Source organism: Triticum aestivum, chromosome 6A (genome assembly GCF_018294505.1).
Source record: "Triticum aestivum cultivar Chinese Spring chromosome 6A, IWGSC CS RefSeq v2.1, whole genome shotgun sequence".
NCBI lineage: Eukaryota > Viridiplantae > Streptophyta > Magnoliopsida > Poales > Poaceae > Triticum > Triticum aestivum.
The window spans coordinates 309,607,246-309,615,118 of NC_057809.1; positions in this window are offsets into that span (position 1 = coordinate 309,607,246).

Sequence of the window (7,873 nt, forward strand, 5' to 3'; positions counted from 1 at the left end):
GAGGCGTCCGGCGAGGGGGAGGATGGTGACGGGCGACGCCGGTGACGCGGGATCTGGCTCCCCCCGTCTCGATCCAGACGAGGGAGAGAGGGGAACGTGGGAGGAGAGAGTGGGGGGGGAGTGGACGAGTGGGGTGGCGGCTAGGGTTGCGGGGGGGGATAAGGAGAGGAGTGGGGTTGGCCGGTTGGGCCTTTGGCCGGTTGGGCCGGCCCGTTCGGGCGGCGGAGGCCAGCTGGGCCACTTGGCCCAGCGGGGGGGGGGGTGTCTGTTGTTTTTGTTTTATTTTGTTTTCCTTTCACTTGTTTCTTTTTTTTATTTATTTTCCTTTCTGTTTTATTCAATTTAAAATATTTATGCATTTTATAAAAATGTGTTTACTTCACCATAATTATCTATGCAATATTTGACACGGTCCGAACATTTTTGTTTTAAAGTTTGAAAACTTTGTTTGTTTGCCAAAAATTCAAATTTGAATTCGAATCGTTTTGAACTAACGCGAGATTAGCGACAGTAATGGAGGTGACAAGGCGTCATTAGCAGAGGTTACTGTAGCTTGATTATCCGGGCGTCACAATTCTCCTCCACTATAAGAAATCTCGTCCCGAGATTTAAGAGGGGGACTAAGGGGGGAGGGATTGGGTTACGAAAATTCTAACGAGTGTTCTCGGTCTTGGTTGCTCTTCCTGAAGTAATTGATCCTCCTCGTTGATGTCCTTATTTCTTTGCTTCAGGTCATCATGGTGAAGTCGGCATCCTTTTCTTTGGGAACTCCAACGTACTTACAAATAGGTAAGGGGCAGCGCTGCAATGATAGGATGTTATAAGGGAAATTCAGCTGGGGGTATCCCAAGAATGAACATATGAGTATCTCTCGAGTTGAACAAATGACACACATCGAGAGCAAAGTAAGACAGTGCAATAAGAAGTTTCAAGCGGATAGGCAATCGTTCATTGCCTGAAGCAGAGTGCGAAAGGGGTTCAGAGCAACGGGAATAAGTATTGCGTTCGGCAACGGATTTGATGATCCCTCGGAAGATGGCTCATGAATTACATACGAGGCCACACGCGAGGAACAACCTTGGGAACAGGGGGTGTAGGAGAGTCAGGTTTCGATCCTGCGGAATTGTGGGTTATGGGCCCACCATGTGGTTTAAAGTAGAAAGGGGGCTGCCATCTTGCATGGTCACGAAAGCAAGGCATGACAGAGGGTACCATGTCAGTTATGTCGGCAACAACATCGGTACCAAGGGCGAGGGACGAAGAGAACCATTTTCCTGCTCGTTGAACGAGGCGGACCATTAGGCAAGGTTCTCGTCCATCGGTGGATACTGGAATGTCATCAATAATACTAACAGGGTCTTGCTGACAGAATTGTACACCGAGGTGCTTACTAAAGCAGTGACTTATTACTGCTTAGATCATATAAACCTCAAGAAGTTTAAACATAACAATGGAAAGGAAAATGTGTTTAAACACATATTTCAAGGGTATATCCCTTCCAAGGACAAGCGGAGCATGATATCCATGATAGGATAGAAAGTAGAAACCGTTTAGGTAAGGGGAGAGGAATTTGATGACAATACCCATACAGCGGTGTTTGGATAATTGATAAATAAAATTTAGCATCGTGCTTCAAATGTTCCTGTTGAAAATCGGAGTACCATTGACATGCTTCGAGATAGCATTGACATGGTCTTCAGGTGAAGATCAGACTTTGGAAACACGAAGGATCCATCAGGAATAACTAGTAGAATAAGTCTTACAATTTCCTCATGGATGAACGGATAACCTTGCTGAAAAGGAATCTATAATGATAGGTCCTCCAGCCGAGGGGGGGGGTGCTAGGCATGACATCATGTTACCGGGTCATCAAAGGATCATCATCATAACTCTTGGAAAGTTGTCCCAACCATCATATCCGACCGAGATTCAGATCCGATTGGTGTCAGGATACCTCAGACTTAGGATTCCTGAGAAGAAAAGGTGCAACGCAAATTGACGAGACGACATTGTAAGATTCTCGGGGAAATGAACTATGAAGGGATTTCCGTTAACAAGAGTTCATCATTAACCCAAGGAGAGGACAAGGAGGTGTCTGGTGAACTCAACGGCAATTCATCGAGATTTCCAAAAGATGGATTTCCACAATTATGTGAACAAGGAGATAACATTTGTCGGATCAAATGAGAAAATGGTGTATGCTCGAGGAGAACATACACAGTTAAACATTGGATGAGAGGTGCACCGGGAATATGGGCTGAGTTGCACGACCAATGCCGGAATGATGATTCAATAATCAATAGTCTAAGAATGAACGACCGACCATTAACTTCAAAGCAATAGGGTTGCTAGAAGGAAAGAATACAAACAACACCGTTCACTTGTTGGAATTAACACGGGGACCAAGAAAGAATGGTGATGGTGAGAAGTATTTCTATGTCAAGAATTCTCAAGAGGGGGGACAAATCTCAGAACATTCTTGACATAAAGGACGGTAATACTCTAAGGTAAAGAAGAACAATTTGCTGGATAGCAAGGAAACCAAGGTACAACACAAATTGTGAACAAGTTTGTGTTGGGGGGGGGAGGCAAGAATGTTGCCGATGATAACTCAAATCATCGAGGGACAAGGATGGTATTTCTCATCATGAATTCAATTGATATCCTGGAAGAACTCATAAGGTTGATGAGGATCACGACACATTTGTCGACAGATTTCATGAAGAAGTAATCAATCAGCAACGACATCAAGTCAAAGGAATGATGAAGCCAAAAGTCATTGGAACCATGGCTACGACACAAACTCGAACTCAAGCTTGTTGTTTAAGGTGAAGGGGTATGACGAGGAAAATCTACGTAAGGTTAGTTCATCGTCGAAAATTGGTGCTCCGAGAATAAGGACCAGGTAGCACCGTTAGAATCGTCACGACAATGATATAGCCAAACAGGCTAGGAATGGTGTGATCGGGTACAAACTCGTACTTATAGAAGCTTACTGAAGAGTTGTTGAACCGTAGAGCGGACTCGGTTCAGTTATCGGTGTCTTTGAGTGTTCAATAACTCCGAGCCCATGAAAAATTGTAATCGGTGAGTATGTAGTACTTGATGAAGAACTCATAAGAAATTATGCAGTTCCAAGATAATCTCGAGATACCAGGTGGTAATACTCGACGACAGATCAAACTAGAAGTTGAACTGGGGTATTGCTCTATAGAAGACAAGTGCTTAAACTTGCACAGGACATGATATTTAAAGGGGAACATGGTCAGAACCACGATTGCAAAAAGGCCAGATCTCATATATAAGATGAACTTATACCAAGGGAATAATTGATTTTAAAAGAAGCTTCGATGAGAAGATGTACATCGTGTCCATGGGCATGAACGCAAAGTTCAAGGTCGACTCCCACTTCTCCAATGCACAACCTTTCATTCACTTCTCGCGCTCAATGAAGTTGCAGTTTCGAAATTTTATCTGGCAAAATACCAGAAGAGTACGACTCGTGAAAACTTTCAAGTTCACACCTATTAAGGAAGGCATAGGTTCAACCCATCGGGGCATCTTAGAATCATATACCAGAATCTTTAGAAGTAATTAACTCAAGCTCGAAGACAGAGCATGGTTAAGAAAGTAGAGGATACAATTTACCAAAGGCATTATGTATCAGAGGAAAGGCTCACAAGATTATTGAATATGAAGGGCGTTGTCAGATAAAATCCAACAAAGGATCTGGTGGTCCACAAGGGATCTGACGTGAGCATCGGTACTCAACTAGAGGAAGAAGATTGCAAGGAGATCAGATTATAAAAACAACTGACTAACTCAATTGTCAAATGCAAAGGAATTATGAGTTCCAAATCAAGGGATCAGAACCAATGCTCTGAGTAGGGATAGATAAGTTGAATAGCCTTAGGGTACAATCAATGACAATTGGATTGGTCGAGAACCAATTCCAGTTAAAAGAATGGCAGCTTAGCCGGAGAAGTAATTTATAAGGATCAATGATGATTGCGTGCATTCGCAAACATATTGAGTCAACAGACTCCAAATGATAATGACACGGAATGTCATTAAGACTACGAGACTTATGGGATTAACCATAATGCGAGCAAGCAAGAATTTCAAGAGCCAAAGGCTCCAGAGGATTTTCGGAAGATCGAATAGTATTTTAAAGACTTTTGTGAAACTCATGAACAACTGGGGATGAGCGGATACTTGACAAGTGCGGGGATTTATTTGAAGGGGTATTCATGTGGCAAAGAACTGCTAGGCAGTAGGCACGAAGTATTCTCGGAACAATAGAGAAAACTTCGGGTATCTTGTAATAACAAGAACAATGGGGAATGATCGTAAGAATGGCAAGTGTAAGTAGTTATCCATAAGGATTTATCGGTGGTCGGGAATAGCAAAAGTGATGGGCACAAAGTCTCGAGAGAATATCAAAGAGTATCTCCGAAATCTTCTGGTGCAGCCGGTGACCATCTGGACTGAAGGGGCTCTCCGGGAGAAAGTATTTTCGAGAACCTAAAGTTAGTTTTTAGTAAAAATCGTTTAACCCGAATAGAAGAGGGTTCAGAATCCCAGAGTAAAGGTCGAGGAATAAAAGATCCTAATACCTCCCGATGGCGACGTGGGCCCATGGGCCACACAGCCATGTTAGTAAAAGTTTTTCAACGACTAGACTTGACTTCGGCCAAGGAGTTGGAAAGAGGGATTCCTACAGGCAGTCGGCTCTGATACCAACTTGTGACGCCCCCGATTCAATCGTACACTAATCATGCACGCAAACGTGTACGATCAAGATCAGGGACTCACGGGAAGATATCACAACACAACTCTAAAACATAAATAAGTCATACAAGCATCATAATACAAGCCAGGGGCCTCGAGGGCTCGAATACAAGTGCTCGATCATAGACGAGTCAGCGGAAGCAACAATATCTGAGTACAGACATAAGTTAAACAAGTTTGCCTTAAGAAGGCTAGCACAAACTGGGATACAGATCGAAAGAGGCGCAGGCCTCCTGCCTGGGATCCTCCTAAACTACTCCAGGTCGTCATCAGCGGGCAGCACGTAGTAGTAGGCACCTCCAGTGTAGTAGGGGTCATCGTCGACGGTGGCGTCTGGCTCCTGGACTCCAGCATCTGGTTGCGACAACCAGAAAGAAAGGAAAGGGGAAAAAGGGGGGAGAAAGCAACTGTGAGTACTCATCCAAAGTACTCGCAAGCAAGGAACTACACTACATATGCATGGGTATATGTGTAAGGAGGCCATATCAGTGGACTGAACTGCAGAATGCCAGAATAAGAGGGGGATAACTAATCCTGTCGAAGACTATGCTTCTCGCAGCCACCGTCTTGCATCAAGTAGAAGAGAGTAGATTGAAGTCCTCCAAGTAGCATCTCCAAGTAGCATCTCCAAATAGCATCTCATAGCATAATCCTACCCGGCGATCCCCTCCTCATATCCCTGAGGTAGAGCGACCATCGGTTGTATCTGGCACTTGGAAGGGTGTGTTTTATTAAGTATCCGGTTCTAGTTGTCATAAGGTCAAGGTACAACTCCAAGTCGTCCTATTACCGAAGATCACAGCTATTCGAATGGATTAACTTCCCTGCAGGGGTGCACCACATTCCCCAACACGCTTGATCCCATTTGGCTGGACACACTTTCCTGGGTCATGCCCGGCCGCGGAAGATCAACACGTCGCAGCCCCACCTAAGCACAACAGAGAGGCCAGCACGCCGGTCTAAACCTAAGCGCACAGGGGTCTGGGCCCATCGCCCATAGCACACCTGCACGTTGCGAGGGCGGCCAGAAGCAGAACTAGCCCCCTTAATACAAGAGCAGGCTTATGTTCCATTCCGGCGCGCGCCGCTCCGTCGCTGACGTCTGAAGTGCTTCGGCTGATACCACGACGTCGGGATACCCATAACTACTCCCGCGTAGATGGTTAGTGCGTATAGGCTCGTAGCGAACTCAGATCAAATACCAAGATCTCGTTAAGCGTGTTAAGTATCCGCGAACGCCGAACAGGGCCAGGCCCACCTGTCTCCTAGGTGGTCTCAACCTGCCCTGCCGCTCCGCCACAAAGTAACAGTCGGGGGCCGTCGGGAACCCAGGCCCACCTCTACCGGGATGGAGCTACCTGCCCCTTCAGCCCCCAACTCCGAACAGTATCACAGGTAATGTAACAGTGTAAAGTATATAGTATATGCCCGTGATCACCTCCCGAAGTGATCACAGCCCAGTAGTATAGCATGGCAGACGGACAAGAGTGTAGGGCCACTGATGGAACACTAGCATCCTATACTAAGCATTTAGGATTGCGGGTAAGGTATCAATGACTGTAGCAGCAATGACAGGCTATGCATCAGAATAGGATTAACGGAAAGCAGTAACATGCTACACTACTCTAATGCAAGCAGTATAGAGAAGAGTAGGTGATATTTGGTGATCAAAGGGGGGGCTTGCCTGGTTGCTCTGGCAAGAGAGAGGGGTCGTCAACTCCGTAGTCGAACTGGTCAGTAGCAGCGTCGGTCTCGTAGTCTACCGGAGAGAAGAGGGGGAAGAAATAATGAATACAGAGCAAACAAAGCATCACAAAATATAACAAGGCAATACGCGGTGTTCGGTGTGCCCTAACGCGGTAGTAGGTGATACCGGTGAAGGGGGGAAAACATCCGGGAAAGTATTCCCGGGGTTCCGTGTTTCCGGGCAGAGGAACCGGAGGGGGAAAGTTGCGAGTTTGATATGTTAGGGGTGTGTGGTGGACGAACGGGTTGCGTATCCGGAATCGTCTCGTCGTTCTGAGCAACTTTCATGTTGAAAATATTTTAATCCGGGTTACGGATTAAAAGATATGATTTTCTAAAGATTTATTTAATTTCTGGAATTTGATTAATTATTTAATTTAATTCTAAAATGGAATTATGACATCAGCACGATGTCATGCTGATGTCAGCAGTCAACAGGGTTGACTGGTCAACCTGACCAGTGGGACCCACTGGTCAGTGACACATTTTAATTAGTCATCTAATTTAACCTAATTAGTATTAATTAGGAGGGGGCCACTGTCATTGAGTAATTAATTAATTGACTAACAGTTTAGTTAGTTTAGTTATTTGATTAGTTTAATTAATCAAAATTAATTAAGTTAACTATTTCTTTAATTAACTAATTAATTAATTATTATTATTTTTGTAAATGTTCTGTGGGGGGGTTGGGGCCCCACATGTCATAGGCAAGGGGGCCATAGCGGGTGTGGGCTACGGGCACAGGGAGTTCGGGCGCATGGGCGCAGCCACGAGGACGCACCCGGTGGGGCGCGCGGGCGCCGATGGGGTCGGGGAGAGGGGCGGCCAGCGCCGGCGAGCGGCGGGGCCGGCAGGAACGGCAGCAGGCAGCGGGGCGCACGCGGCCAATGGCCAGCGGCGACGCTAGGAGAGGGGCGAGGCCATGGCCGAGGTGGCCGGAGCAGGGGAGGTGATGGCGCAAGGCGGGGCCGGAGGCCACGGTGCCGACCAAGCGGCCGGAGCGGCGATCACCGCGGTGGGAGGCGACACGGGGACGTGGGGACAGGGGACGAAGGAGCGGCATCTTCGGGCGAGGCGAGCGCAAAGTGGCGTGGCCGGACGGGGCGCCACGCTCGGCCAGGGCGCGACCCGGCCGCGGTGAGCTCGTGAGACAGAGGAGGGGAGGAGGAGTCGGGGCTCACTGCGGGATGCAGGGATCGGGGCAATGGGGCGCGGGGAGGAGGATGGTGATGCGCGTCGGAGAGGAGGCAGTCCGGCGGGGTAGAACGACGAGGTGGAGGCGGCGGCGTCCCGGCGAGGTGCGACGGCGGCGGGGTCGGGCGGCGTGGCGACGTGG